This window comes from Apium graveolens, chromosome 8 (assembly GCF_009905375.1).
Source record: "Apium graveolens cultivar Ventura chromosome 8, ASM990537v1, whole genome shotgun sequence".
Classification (NCBI taxonomy): domain Eukaryota; kingdom Viridiplantae; phylum Streptophyta; class Magnoliopsida; order Apiales; family Apiaceae; genus Apium; species Apium graveolens.
In genome coordinates, this window is record NC_133654.1 from 223,586,083 (window position 1) to 223,603,042 (window position 16,960).

A 16,960-nucleotide genomic window follows, 5' to 3' on the forward strand; every position below is an offset into this window, starting at 1 on the left:
GGATCACTTTATCTTTCCATTTCACTATAATACGGATGATCAGCCCGTACCGACCTTCATCTGGTCTTTAAGGTACCAATCGACATAATTTCAGCCTTAAGTTGGACTAGCCCCGCTAGCCTCTTACCATGACTGGACTAGTCCGACTAGCCTCTTACATCCCAATCCAATCCATCAGGAATTCGTTTAGAAAACCTTGAGTTGGAAAAACAAATAGGTTTTCTAAAATCCATTTTATCATTACCAAGAATATGAAATCATTCAGACTCTTTCGAGTCGAAACTCATTCTTAAGTCAGATTTTAAGAAAAACAAAGTTCAGGGAGTGATTCAAGGATAAACAAGGAACAATTCTTAAGGATTCTGTATCAAGGATAACAAGGCACTTAAGTTAGAAAAATCAACATCTGTTTAGGGTTCAATAGGGTGATCAGAACATAAGGTATCATTAAACAAGGTTCACAAGGATAATGATAGGGTTCAATATAATTCATGGCTTAATAAATAACTTGAACAGAAAGGACAGATTATCAAAGGGGTTGAATCAGTAAGCTTAACAATAACAGTTTATCAAGATCAAAGGCAGGGTATCTCAAATCAATATCAGGGTTTTACTAATTAAACAGTTCAATACTCTACAAGATATGAACAACATTCTCTTTATAATCATTTACCCAAGTAATCAGAGTTACTTTCCTGTATTTGCTTTCCTGAAGGTTGAACTACTGACACCTAGTATACCCTTTCCTTTCCTAGCCTGAATGCCCTCACGCTCCGAATCTACAATAAAACCAAAACCTTAATCAGTTTATCAACTCTCGTTCCCGGAACGATCACTCAATTACGATAGCTCGATTATACTCTTGTCTCAGATATACGAGTATAGCTTATACACATAAGCACATAGCACATTCTTTACTCATAACCTTATATCACTTTACATATACTCTCTAAACCTTGATTTTTTTCCCAAATCAAATATTTATAACTCGTACAAACACACAAGACATGCACATCTATTACTTATAGCTTTTAACCCCAATTAACTCAATTCCATTTCTCTTTATCCATAATTCGAACCAAAACACAATCGAACAAGCAAAATTCAAAGGTTTTCACACATAAACACTCAATCATTTTATCATTTACCAAAAATCAGATTTTTGACTTTGAATTTCTTTGGCCTATTCGGCCTTCACCACAATCATAATCAAACCAAAACATTCATTAAAAAATCCTCTTTTAAATCGACATGCAAACTTATTACTTTCTAGTTAAACCTTAATTATACCAAAATCAAGTCACAAAAATCAATTCTTCTTTTTATTAACCCAAGGTCGAACCAAAACCTTCACCATGCATTCTCAAATTTTGCATCCAAACAAATGTACAAGTCCAATTCTCATAGAATCTTAGTTAACATACTTAAATCACAAAAGAACATAACCCTTTTTGGTACATGCAAACATTAAGAAATCTTATCATCCAATCTTTACTAATTTCCAAGAATGAACATTAACAAGTCATGATCATTACTAAAAATCATTTTTGATCTTTTAAAACCAAGATCCCATTCGGGTTTTTACAAAAAAACAACACATGCAAATGATTTTCTTAATCCTTAAATCACAAGTCAACTCATAATCAAATCATCAAATCAACAACTCATTCATTGTAACAAAATCAACATAATTTTCTAAATTTAGTAAGGGCTATTCGGCCTTTTTATCAAAATACCACATGCAAACACAAATATTTGATTTAAAGATTCTATAGCTCAGTTTTTAACATCATTGCTCACCACCGGTTCACCGAAGTTCATCACCGGTGGCGGTGGTTTCTCGGTGGTGCCCCATTTCGGGGTTTCCAACCTTGAAACCTCCTATTATGCACACACAAGGCACATGCAAGACTCACTTGGCTTTGAAAATCATTTTTCAATCATAAAATCACCTCCTTAAACACATATTAGACCATACATACATACATACACACGCATCAAGCATGAACACACACACACACACACATCGAGCTTGTATGCAACACGATATTCACACATGCACACTCCAATAACCACTTATATGTGTTTAACAAGAGATTTTGAGAAGGATTGGTGAGAGTTATCAAAGAAACAAGTAGTTTACCAAGAGAAAAGAAGAAGAACCGAGAGAGAGAGAGAGAGAGAGAGAGAGAGAGAGAGAGAGAGAGAGAGAGAGAGTAGCCGAGAGAGAGTGAGAAAGAAAGAGAGAAGAGAGATTGAGGTGCTCGGGAAAAAGAAAAGAGAAAAGGGGGGGATGAGTTTATACACACTCAAGATCAAGGGTAATTTAATACATTACTAATTCTCTTTTATAAAGTGATTTTCCTTTCTCTTTTTACTCCCATAGATTATTGGTGGAAAAATAAATATATCTCTCTCATAAAGTTGGAAATTATAGCGATTGACGATTTTAAAATGTAGATCTCAAAATTAGCTTTCCAACCATTACTCATAATAAGATTTTGAGCGTACAGTTGATTTTATATGATTTTCGCAAGCTCGCCTTAATAATAACATTTTCCACATAAATATCAATTTAAAATGCAAAGACCACCAAATAAATCCATTCATCATTTTTAAAAAGTCACTAGGACTATTACGAAGATAACAAAACAATTTCCATGTTTTTATCTTACTCAGATAATTTTATAAAAATGCGCGAAGGTTAAATAAACCTTTATTTAAATCAATTAGTTCCTTTAAATTCATAAAAATGTCACAAAGCACATAGTCATGCACACAGACAAGCAATCACACATATACAATCACATAACGACTCAGGTCTGATCATAGAATTTATTCTTCTTTAATCTTTATCCCGTTTTACCCGTATCGGGTCACGTTCAGCCTGACGGCCCGACGCTCAGCGTTTCAATTACGCTTCTCATTATCATTATCAATCGACACGTCACTGTGGACGAAATACTTTATTCATTTCACTCAATCACACATAATTCATATTTTATATTCTTTATCTCCTTATTAGGACGGGTTCCGTTCTACCTGACGGCCCGATGACACAGCTTAACTCCTAAGCTGACTCTTTAAATTGGAACGTTTTTACTTACGCTCCTAAATTCTAATATACAGAAAAGACAATTAATCAGCACTTAGTCACCTAATTATAATCACATCATATAAGGCATACTTTATTGACTTAAATACGTTGAAAAATTCTCAGTCGTCACACATGAATTACATCTCGGATTTCATGGCCTCTAGCCATCTCTCGGAGTCTAAACTGTTTATAGCATCTTGGTAGGTGAGAAGCTAATCATTATCCGTAAGCATCACATCACCATCTTGAGTCAAAAGAAATTCATAATTCTCTCGGATTCATGGTGAATCCTACTAGATCTACGAATAACCTGTGTTTCTTGGACATGATTACTTTTAACATTTTGATGTACATCCTGATCTTATTCCAACTCTGGTTCAATGTAATCTTGTGGTTCTCGATCTTCATCAAGATGTATTATCCTCCCACTGATTTTCTTAGAAAGTAGTTCTCCCTCAAGAAATACAGCGGCCCGAGCAACAAACACTTTGTTCCCGAAAGGATTATAAAAACTATACCCTAGTCTCACTTGGGTATCCCACAAAATAGCATCTATCTAATTTTGGTCCAAGCTTGTCAGAGGCTAAACGTTTTACAAACGCTTCACGTCCCCAAATTTTCATAAATGACATGCTTTGACATTTATCACTCTATATCTCACACGGAGTATTTTGAACCACTTTATTCGGAACTTGGTTAAGTGTATATATAGTCGAGTCTAGAGTATAACCCTAGAAACTGAATGGAAGATCCGCTTGACTCATCATCGACCGCACTATGTCCAACAAGTTACGATTTCTCCTCTCAGAATCTCTATTCCTTTGAGGTGTTCCAGAAGGAGTAAGTTATGATACACTATCATACTCCTTCAAGAAACTCTTGAAATTGAGGCTTAAGTATTCTCCACCACGATCTGATCGTAGAACTTTTATACTTTCCTCTGTTTGTTTTTCTACTTCAACCTTATATTCTTTGAACATTTCAAAAGAATTAGATTTATTCTTCATAAGAAACACATATCAATATCTACCGAAATCATCAGTAAATGTTATGAAGTAGTATAAGCCACCCCTTGCCATCATACGCATTTGACCACATACATCATTATGTATAAGTCATAATCGTTTGGTGGCCCTTTCACCTAATTAGGTAAAAGAAGCTTTAGTCATTTTTCCAATGAGACAAAGTTCACATCTTCCGTATGATTCAAAATCAAACTTATCCAAGTATTCATCTATATGTAACTCAGAAATGCATTTCTTACTAATATGGCTTAACGACAATTTTAGAGGTAATGTTTGATTTGAGTCAACTTAGAACATATAAATTGTTAACTAATTGTGTAACATTATAAGTCTTATCATTGAAATAGAATAAACAACTATTATTTATTTAATTAAAATGAAAACCTTTCTTGTCCTGAAAAGAACTTGACTTAATGTATCCACTAAAGGCAGGCACGTAATAACAATTTATCAAGTTCTCAATCTCGCCTTATGGGCAACATTAGGTATTGAGTTCCTTCAACTAGAGCAACAACTTTTGCTTTAATTCTAACCCTATACCTGAAGCTTGACCATTACTAGTCTTCTTCTTTAGATCTTCCAAATAAGCTCAATAATTTAACTTCCATTCATCCAGTTTTTACCACATAAATGACAATCATCTCCTTTAGCAACACCAGTATTAGGCTTCAAAAGCCCTTTGGGGTTGGACTTTGGTTTGGCACCGAATAAGATCAAATCTTCACCTTGCATGTCCACTTTTCTTTCCCATTTGCATTTCATGTGTACATCATCAATATGGACGTAATTTATGCCTCTACCGTGTTATTTTCAGCAGTTCTAAACATGCTTAACAACTCAGTGAGTGTTCTGTCTATCTCATTCCTTTTGTTCTTAACAAACTGAGAATAGAAGTTGTTCAAAGATCATTTGATTAAATCAAGCTGAGTCTCTAGGCCATTCTTGAAACCCAAAATATCAAGGTATATATGCCTATCACCTTTAGAACGTGTGGTCCAACCGGATATGATTCTCCCATTAATGCAAAAGTATGATGCCTTATTATTGTCAAATCTTTTTGACGAGCCTATCCTTCAAACATCTTTTGAAGGTGCTCAATCATATCATAAGCATTATTATGCTCTTGTTGCTTCTAAAGCTTAGCACTCATAATTACAAGCATGAGACATGAAACATCAGTTGCATAATTAATTTGCTTCTGGTAAGCATTTTATTCTGCACGTGTTTCATTCTCAGCTAGAAGAAATAAGAGAGGGGTTTGAGTGGCATCCTTGAACCCGAGGACAATCCTCAAGTTCCCATGTCAATCGAGGAAATTATTTCATGTCAGCTTGTCCTTCTCAAGGACTATTACATAGAGAAGTTATTTGTGTTATTTATCATTTGATATCTACAATATTAAAGTGCATAAAATGATTTAGTCTACAGATGATCATTAAATTATGTTCAAGTGATTATTCATATATATATTCACAATATACATCTCCCACTATTTTTATCAAATCAATAGGCCTAACTATTAATTCGTAAAAAATATCTTCTATATCCTTTCTAGTGAGCCAAGATCCATATTTCACCACGCGTTAGGTCAGCTTTGGCTTTTCTCCTAAAATATGATTATTTAGGTAGACAACATTTGTCAATTATATCAACTATATAACTCTTGGATAGCTTGGTGGAAAACATTTGTTCATATTTATCTAATAAATCTTGCCAAACTCTATGCCTCTAAGTTCAGAATCCTATTGTGATAACTTAGTTAAGTCAAACCCAATAGTCAAAAAGTATAAATATACTTCAACACATCTCACACGATAGATAGGAGTACTTTGCTTTGGCGAACCCACTCCTGGTCGATCTAGGGGTTAACGCATTGGACTCATTGGAAGGCATCTGATCAACTTAATATTAACTTTAGGGTTTTGTTAATTTTAAAACGATCATGATCCCATCATAAAGAGATACCCAATTTTTCCTTGAATAAAAGACTTCAAATCAATATTCGTCAATGGTTTGATTTCCAGGTAGTGAGGGAGTCACAATGGTCTCGCTTAAAACCCACAACCTTACAAGTTCAATTAACTCGCTTTTGAAAAAATCGACCCATGTCGGAAACAAAGAAAATTTGTATTTTATTCCGTGATTCATAAACACGAGAATCTCATAATCGTTTGTTCATTTTAAAATCTTGAATCGTTACAGATTTTATCTTGTTTAGCAAGCATGGCATGGGTGTCGTATCTAATACATACATCCTTAATCTAATTAAGCATGAATCTTTATAAACTACTCTACATATACATTCATTATATGTGCATATATATATATATATATAAAGTGCAATAAATAAACGTGGTTGGCTATGGCTTCATCCTATGTGATCTTTATTAAGCTAATGACAAAGATCAAGGTCAATCTAAGGTGGAAATTAAATACAGGCTAACTATTACGTGTGGGATTACCCTTGATCTTCAAATCTTCATGTCTTCATGTACATTACAAGAATGACATATGAAAACTAATCTAATGAACTTACAAGAAGAACTCGAGTTACATTTGAGATTTAATAATTACAAGATTAAACGACATGCAAGCCGTATTTGAAAAACCAAAACCATTAACCTAAGGTCATAAGACATAACCATCCACCATGCTCAATTAACACAAAATAACATGTTAAAACACATAATCTGATCTTAATATATCATACCCATCATGATCTAATCATAAAAACCAAATATTGAAAAAATCAGAAAATTTTAAATTAAATCTGATAACATTAAATCGCAGATTACAGGGCCTAAAAGACGTCAAATGCCTTACAGATCAGTCGATGATAGATTTATCTATCTGTTACGTTCAGACGCTCGATTCCATATGAAATAGCGTATTCGTTTGCCAAAATCGGACACCAGACACAGATTTCAGCAAATCCGCTGCATCCGATTCAGAATCGTATCAAATACGATTCTTATAATAAGAACAAACAAAAAACATGTATATATCAGTATATATACATATTATATATACATATTATATAATCATCATATGATTATACAACTCTCATGAATATTATATATTCAAAACATATACATACATACGCATATATAAACATAACAACATGTAAAACATACAAAATCGCATACATAACAATCACCGAATATTGTATACATGTTATCATCATAAAACCCGTAAACACATAAATGAATTAAACACTTTTCGCAAGTAGCTCTGATGCCATTGTTGGGTTTCGAGCACATAAATGCAACGAAAACAGTAATTAAAAATGTAAAAAATCAGAATTTTCGAAACCCACCGCAGGATCCATGCGAAAAACATATATTTAATTCGTAGATCAGATTGTTTACCTTAAGAAGCTTTACCAATTGGTTTACTAATGGAGATCCATAGCTTGTTCAATCACCACGCATTCCGCTCTCGTGATCTATGCTCTATCGGTATCCACACGAATGCTTAAACTCAAGGATTGAATGTGTACTAGCACAAACTCGTTTCTTTTTGCTCTTTCCATCTTCTCCCTTGGTGGCTAGGGTTTTAGTAAAAGTCTTGCACACAAAATCAGCCACACAAGAGATATTATATAGAGAGTAGAAAAATGAATTATAACTCTTACCTAATTAGGAGTTATTATTAATTCGAAATTCCTATTTGTATTATAATTAAATCTCACTTAATTATTTAACAAATAAATTTCATAATTAATATTAGTAAATTCGAATATCAATATTTATCTAATTAATTAAGTCGTACTTAATTAATATTATAAATAATTCGAATTACTTTAATATAATTTAAATCCAATTTAAATTAAATAATCCTTCAAGCATTCTTAGTGTGTGACCCTATAGGTTATTATTACGTTAGCAACGAATTTAAAATCTAATTTAAAATCGTAAATAATGAGCGGCATCTAGTAATACATCATTGCTAGCCAAGTAATAATAATTGAATCGGTGATCGATTAAACCTTTTGTGAATAATGTACAATGTAATATAATCCCTTTAACCAAATATTATAGATTGAACTAGAGGCATGTAATGTGTCATCCTCTGTTAAGCACAAAACATGCGCTAATAATTCACGCAAGTATACGCGTTCACAAGTAATATAGAATAAATTCTTGTTCATTCTCACAGAGACTCAGACTAATTATGTTCAATTAACACTTACTCACCAATGTATAATTACTTCTCAATGTCAAGACAATAACACGTTGATTTGATTAACTAATTATTAACTACAATTAACTACGGGAATTGAACACTTAATTGACACTTGAATTAACAATATTAAACACACATGAGATCATAACTTCATTACTACTTCCTTCAATAGTTATCGTTATTACCCTTAGCATGAAACGATGATGATATTAATCGAATAACACGAAACTGATAAAAGCCAGCTTTCGTTGTATCAATACCATTCTACCAAACATCCACAATTAAGATAGAAGTTGAATAGGCATCAATTATGTTAAGACCCTATATGTCTACAGAATTTGACAACATAACGATTTAAGCACAAGTTATTCCTTATGATTACACAGGGCAAGTAAAACGGTTAGAGTTGCCCACTAATCATGCATACATACATGAACCTATGCTAGCATGGCAAGTTCTAAATCTCAAGATCCACCGTCGCTTCATAAGAGATTAACACCCTATCTTATATGTTCGCGACGCACATAAGACGAATAAGCGCAACCTATGCTAGATATCATACAATCATCACACACTAAGGTATTAAACAACTAACTAAAGAATTCCATAGTAAATCTGTTACGATCCCATGATCACGATTAGCCCAGGATAGAACTCATCATCACCATGGGTTCATATGAAAATATGATAATAACACACAAAATAAACTAATAAAAATACTTATTAAAACCATAGTACGTCACAAGAGTAATAAGGTTCAAAGTAAAGAAAACTAGCATCCACTGATACAACGAATAAAAGAATCACAAGAAAATGTATGCTTCCTCTTCTTCATTGGGATGTGCTAAAACGGTCTTCTTCCTTCTCTCCTTGCTCCTTGATTGATACCACCATTATTTGAAACATCTATGAAAACTACTTATATAGAAGCCCACAAGACCCAGCCATCTCAGAAGTCAGAAGTCCAACATAATAAGGACTTTAAAAAATAAGTATAAAAAATTACGCCCTTGAGCGGCCGCCCAGCAATACTGAGCGGGCGCCCAACTTCCTGAGCGGGCGCCCAGCTTTCCTAAGCGGGCGCCCAGCTGCTTACTGGAAAAATTATTATTCTGCTCCTGTTTTCTGCTGCGTTCTGCTCCTAACTTCCCACGTCCAATGCCAAGCACTCCCCTAGGCTTATTCCTAATGAAATCTCCCCAGAAACGCAAGTTATACCCTAAAATGCACAAACACTAGAAAAACGCATCAAATACATAAAATACTTGATTTCAAGACATCAATTTAAGCCATTATAAGACGTTCTAAGTGGTATAAAATGCCACTTATCACACCCCCAAACTTAAATCGATGCTTGTCCTCAAGCGTCACAGACTCAAAAACAAAACAAAAACATGCATGAATGTAAACTACATGAATTGCAGCGATCCCCCTCACAATGACTAAACCAACCAACTCATGACATCTCAACAAATGCAATTAGGTGAATAAAGATCAATCAAATCATGCAGACTAACATACAACTAGAAACGTGGTATGTGCGGATGCTTAACAGATATACTTCGAAACTAGATTAATTATCATAACTCGATTATCCTCAAGGCAATCACATGATTATACGAAGAATAAATTCTAGGCACAAAATGATTTATAACACTTCAAGATCACTGCAGCTCATTACGGAATCATGCTTTTATTCAACACAACAACAAATGCTTACTTGACCGTGCAATGAGTGAGGTCCACAAAAGACTTATCCAATGGCATCCATTTAGCGAGCATTAGGTTAGTGGATCCCAGACTATAAAAGTCTTAGGTCACTAGGCACAAAGTCCCCTAAGCACTTAATAACTAGAATACCAAAGAGCCCACTCGTGATCAATTATGTATTAACACTTTAATTTTTTCTCTTTTTTCTTTCCTTTTTTTTTTCTTTTTTTTCTTTTTTTTTTCTTTTTTTTTTTCAAATTTCTGAGCAAGTGCGTTTCGCTCCATCTTGCTCAACCCTAGACTACTCGCATAAAAATACGAGCCGGCTACTAGCCATTTGACACCTAGCCACAATTAGCAATGAATTCCAATTTTTACTCTAATTTTTTTCTTTTCATGCCTTTTATCATTAAGAGCCTATCATAAATTCTAAGCATAATCAATAGATTAACTGCAAAAACCATCAAACCATGACAACCATCTAGTCCTTAAGCATACTCTAAGACTTAGTGAAATTACAAGCGTTTCTAGCATGCATGTCAACCTACAAGACTCAATCATTACTCTAACGCTATCACTACACTTGCATCAATATCACAAATCATTCGGTAAAGCAACGCAAAAGGGATCATGGTATATGCATGAGCTAAATGATATGATAAATAAAATAAAAAAAAACTATATGGAAAAAATATGCAATTATATGAACTAAACTATCATGAATATGCAACTACATGACACACACACAAAAATATTCCTTAACTACCACCCCCAAACTTAAAATATTCACTGTCCCCAGTGAAGATAGTAGAAAGGAACACAGGGTATACCTACTCGGAGAAATCATCTTCATCACCCTCAGAGGGTGGAGTATCAGGAGGCGGATAAGCAGAGTCCTCACCAAAAACGGGCCACTGGATGTCAGCTCCAAGGCCTCTGAAAGCAGTCCCAAGTGCAAGGGTGAGCTCCTGAGCGAACCTACTCTGCGACTCATACATCTCATCCATCCTCCTCGACAGCCTCCTATACTGGGCATCAGCCATCCCAGCACCTTTCTGAGCTCTAGAAGAGCCTTCCTCATCACGACCCTGACTGGGTCTAGCTATGGTAGCACCAGCTGATGGACGTCCTCCTGGAAGACGATATCCCAAACCATGCTCCTCGGCTCTCCACCCGTCCACTCCTGCATCGCATTCAGAGTCGCTGAGTCAATAGGAGCGGCCGACATCTGCAACTACTCGTGAGAAGGCCAATGGACTCCCACTGCTCTGCACAGCTTCGTGACAATAGATGCATAAGGGATGTTCATGTGCTTCGCCCCCTAAAAAACTTCAGAATCCCTTGGTAGATGAACTCACCAAGGTCCACATAATACTCCTCATTCAAGATCCCCCATAACAAACTTGCTCGCTCAACTGTAACCTCATGTGCATGTGAAGTAGGCAAAATATTAGCACAAATAAAGACATTCCATGCACGGGCATACCTATGCATCGCAATTGCTGGAAAAGAACAATACTCGTTAGATCCAGTCTTGAACCTCCACACCGTGCCCGGCTGACAGAGAGTAGCATAAATCAAATCCAAATCAAAATCCTCGGGGGTCTTCTCATTCCAATTCTCCTCCGTGGGCTTCCTATGTCGCTGTCCAATCACATAACGAATCACCGCGGGCTGATAATCAACTGTAAGCCCATGAACAATAGTAAACCCATTCTTGTCCGCCTTTGCATTCGCATAAAACTCGCGAACCACACTCATTGGAACCGGCTCCAGCGACTCTTAAAAAGAAATCCACCCCTTCTCCGCAATCATCGGCAACAACTCACCATCCCTCCCCGATGGTAAAAATCCCCTCTCCTTCAAAATCGGCTTATCCAGAAGCCTAGTATACTCCTCCTCAGCAGCCCTATCCAACAAACGAGGTCTCGCAGCAGTTCCCCCTGAAGAATCAGCAGTAGGAACAGTACTGCTGCTATCAATAGTTCGGGATCTCTTAGGTGCCATTGAAACTGAGAAAAAGTGTTTAAGATTTGTGTTTTGAGTATAGGAGAGAGTTTTAAGGTTGAAAGTATATGGGAGTGTATATGGAGGAGTTGTATGTATATATAGGGTATGAATTAGGGTTAAACTTTGAGTAGGAGTGGGGTTTTTGGGAGATAAAATGTGGGTTATGGGAAAAGAAATCGTGGGTTGTGGGTTGTATATTATTTTTGAATTTTTAAAATTTTTTTGGATTTTTTATAAGGTAAAAAAAAAAATTCAGACAGTCGGGTCCTGAGCGGTCGCTCAGCTGCTGAGCGGGCGCCCAGGGGGTCTCTGGAAATTTTTTTTCTTGCCCAAATTTTTCTGATTTTTTTGTGATTTTGGATAGGTGGTTAACTTCTAAGGGTTCCTATAGTCACAAATCTTGGGTTGCCTCCCAGGAAGTGCTTCTTTTACGTTATTAGCTTGACGTAGAGTACTTCGATCAAGTTGACAATAAAACGACACTAACCACTTCCCGGTTTGCCGTGTCCCCATAGTAATGCTTCAATCTCTGACCATTAACCTTGAATGCTTGGCCCAGATCATTCTCAAAAATCTCCACCGCTCCATGTGGAAACACAGTTTTGACAATAAAAGGTCCAGACCACCTTGATTTCAACTTTCCAGGAAAAAGTCGGAGAAGAGAGTTGAATAAAAGAACTTGTTACCCCGACATAAATGACTTAGGGGATAGCTTCCTGTCGTGCCACCGTTTTACTTTTTCCTTGTACATTTTATTGTTCTCGTACGCTTGAAGTCGAAATTCATCAAGTTCATTTAACTAAAGCATTCGCTTCTTCCCAGCTGCATCTAGATCAAGGTTCAACTTCTTCAACGCCCAATAAGCCTTATGCTCAAGCTCTGCAGGTAAATGATACCCCTTACCATAAACAAGTTGAAATGGGGATATCCCAAGTGGAGTCTTGTATGCTGTTCTATAAGCCCAAACAGCTTCATCTAGCTTTAAAGACCAATCCTTCCTTGACGGACAAACAACTTTCTCTAGGATGCGCTTGATCTCTCTATTAGACACTTCAGCTTGACCATTCATTTGCGGATGATAGGCAGTAGCAACATGATGATTCACATTGTAGCGCTACATCATAGAAGTGAACTTATGGTTGCAGAAATGCGACCCTTCATCACTTATGATTACTCGTGGCGTTCCAAACCTTGTGAAAATCTGCTTATGAAGAAAATTCAACACTACCTTTGCATCATTCGTTGGTAGAGCCTTGACTTCTACCCATTTTGAGACATAATCGACTGCCGGTAAGATGTATTAATTATTGCAGGATGAGACAAATGGTCCTATGAAATCGATTCTCCAAACATCAAAGACCTCGACTTCAAGCATCATATTTAACGGCATCTCATCCTTCCTCGTAAGATTCCCCACTGTTTGGCAATGATCACACCTTAAAATGAACTGATGTGCATTCTTAAACAAATTAGACTCGAAAAAACCTGCTTGCAGAATACGAGTTGCTGTCTTTTCACCACCATAATGTCCACCATAAACTGTGGAATGGCAGTCTCATAATATCCCCTCCATCTCACAGAATGAGATACATCTCCTGATGATCTGGTCAGCTCCTTGTCTAAACAAATACGGTTCATCCCACATGTACCACTTTACCTCATGCAGAAACTTCTTCTTTTGAGTTGCATTCATATTAGGAGGCATTATATTACTGACAAGATAGTTCACAATATCTGCGAACCATGGCTCTTCTTCCTTAACTGCGAACAACTGCTCATCCGGAAAAGATTCGTTGATCAATGTCTTATCATGTGAAGTAGAATCGAGATTCTCCAATCTAGAGAGATGGTCAGCTACTTGATTCTCAGTACCTTTTCGATCCTTGATCTCTAACTCAAATTCCTGTAGCAAGAGCACCCAACGAATAAGTCTAGGCTTCGAATCCTTCTTTGAGACCAAATAGCAAATGGCAGCATGATCAATGAATACTGTCACCTTTGTCCCAGCAGATAAGATCGAAATTTTTCAAACCCAAAGACTATAGCCAAGAGCTCCTTCTCAGTAGTGGTGTAGTTCATTTGAGCTCCATTTAGAGTCTTACTCGCATAGTAGACCACATGAAAAAGATTATTCGTGCGTTGCCCAAGAACTGCTCCCACTGCATAATCACTCGCATCACACATCATCTCAAAAGGTTCTGTCCAATCAGGTGTCGTAATAACTGGTGTAGTTATCAAACTCTTCTTGAGAGTCTCGAATGCCGCCAAGCATTCAACATCAAAATTGAAAGGCACATCTTTCTCGAGGAAGTTGCACAACGGTTTAGATATCTTTGAGAAGTCCTTGATGAAATGCCGATAGAAACCCGCATGACCAAGAAAACTACGGATTCCCTTCACAGAAATAGGTGGTGAAAGATTTTCATGATAGGATTAATTCTTCGTTGTTTCTTAACAGTCGGCTTACTACCTTCCTCTAGCAGAATTTTATGCATACAATACGAAGGGCTGATCCCTTTGATATCTTCTATAGTCCATCCGATAGCCGATTTGAATTCTCTCAAGATCCTCAAGAGCTTGTCCTCCTCACTACCTGAAAGGTCAGATGCAATAATAACAGGTAAAGTAGATGCATCACCTAAAAAAGTATACCTCAAGTGTTCAGGAAATGGTTTAAGCTCCAAAGTAGGTGCTTCCTCAATAGATGGTTTGAGCTTCCCTTTAGCATTCTTGAGATCAGAAGTACCAAGAGATTCAAATGGCATGTCTAGCTTTTTCCTTCAAGGAGAAGCATTTAGATATTGTAGTTGCTCATTGCCATCCTCATCATCACTGTCAAACTCCCCCACTAAGGCTTTCTCTAAGGCATCAGACATTAGCATATGATCAAGTTCTGAAGTTATCGCAGAATCAATCAAATCCACCTTTAAGCACTCCTCGTCTTCTGTAGGGAATTTCATCGCTTTGAATACATTGAATGTCACATCCTGATCCTGCACCCTCATAGTAAGTTCACCTTTCTGCACATCTATCAAGGTACGGCCTGTAGCCAAGAAAGGTCTTCCCAAGATTATGGGAATCTTCTTATCTTCCTCGAAATCCAAAATGACAAAGTCTGCAGGGAAGAAGAGCTTATCCACCTTTACTAACACATCCTCCACTATGCCTCGTGGGTATGTAATAGAACGATCAGCCAATTGTAGGGACATGTAGGCGGGCTTTGGATCAGGCAAATTTAACTTTTTGAAGATAGATAATGACATCAGATTGATGCTTGCTCCCAAATCGCACAGGAATTTGTCAAAAGACAACTTGCCAATGGTGTAAGGAATGGTGAAGCTACCTGGATCTTTAAGCTTTGGAGGCAATTTTTGTTGCAGCACAGCACTGCACTGTTCCGTTAGAGCAACGGTCTCAAGGTCATCCAGTTTCACCTTCCTTGAAAGAATACTCTTCATGAATTGTGCATAACTAGGCATTTGCTCCAGAGACTCAGCGAGAGGTATGTTGATGTGAAGTTTCTTGACCACCTCCAGAAACTTACCGAACTGCTTATCCAGCTTTTGTTGTTGCAATCTCTTAGTAAAAGGTGGTGGAGGATAGAGCTGTTTTTCCCCTGTATTACCCTCAGGCAGAGTGTGTTCAACAGTAGTCTTCCTTGGTTCCGCCGCTTTCTCCTTTTGCTTCTCTTCTTCATCAATAACTTCAGCTTCTCCGTCTTTCGCTTTTTCAGCATCAACAACTTTTCCAGACCTTAAGGTAATAGCCTTGACTTGCTCTTTAGCTTCCTTCCTTCCTGGCACTTCAGTATCGCTGGGAAGTGTGCCAGGTTGACGATTGAGCACTGTATTGGCTATTTGACATATTTGATTTTCCAAAGTCTTGATAGAAACAGCCTGACTTTTGCACAACAAGTTGAGCTCCTCGAAATCAGCACTAGAAGGTGGAGCAATACCTCCTTGTTGAGGATATGGTTGCCTTTGAGTGTAATGTTGTGGTTGCTGGAATCCCGGTGGATTGAACTATTTACTGATAGGCTGCTGAACAGCATTCTGATTATTGCTCCAGCTAAAATTGGGATGATTTCTATTATTAGGATGATAAGCAGCTGGCACAGGATGCTCTGGTCGCTGATAATTGTTCACATACTGAACAGATTCATTCATAAGAGAATACTGATTTGTAGCATGAGAGCTTGCACAAAGCTCACAGAGCATAGCTATATAATTGACTCCATAGGTGGCTAAAGAATCGACCTTCAAAGACAGCGCTTGGAGCTGCGCTCCAATAGCTGTAGCTGCATTAACTTCCAGAATACCTGCTACCTTCCCAGGCATCATCCTTTGAGTTGGGTTTTGATGCTCATTTGCAGTCATAGTTTCAATAAGATTATAAGCCTCAGTATAGCTTTTGGCCCACAAGGCGCCTCCAGCTACTGCATCGAGCATGGGCCAAGATTGGGCCCCCAAACCATTATAGAAACCAGTGATCACCATCCAGTCAGGCATACCATGATGTGGACACTTTCTCAACATCTCCTTGTAGCGCTCCCAAGCTTCGCACATAGATCCTGTTGGTTGCTGCGCAAACTGAGTAAGAGCACTCCTCATAGCTGCCGTCTTCGCCATTGGATAGAACTTCACTAGAAACTTTTGCGCAAGATCTTGCCAAGTAGTGATGGACCCAGCTGGTTCAGAATGTAACCAGTCCTTAGCTTTATCCCTCAGAGAGAATGGGAAAAGCCTCAGCTTGATAGCCTCATCAGTCACACCATTATATTTGAAAGTACTACAGATCTCGACAAAATTCCTGATATGAATGTTGGGGTCTTCAGTCGCAGCACCTTCGAAAGAAACAGAATTCTGCACCATCTGAATAGTGCCCGACTTGATTTCAAAAGTGTTAGCCTGAATAGCCGGATGAAGGATGCTTG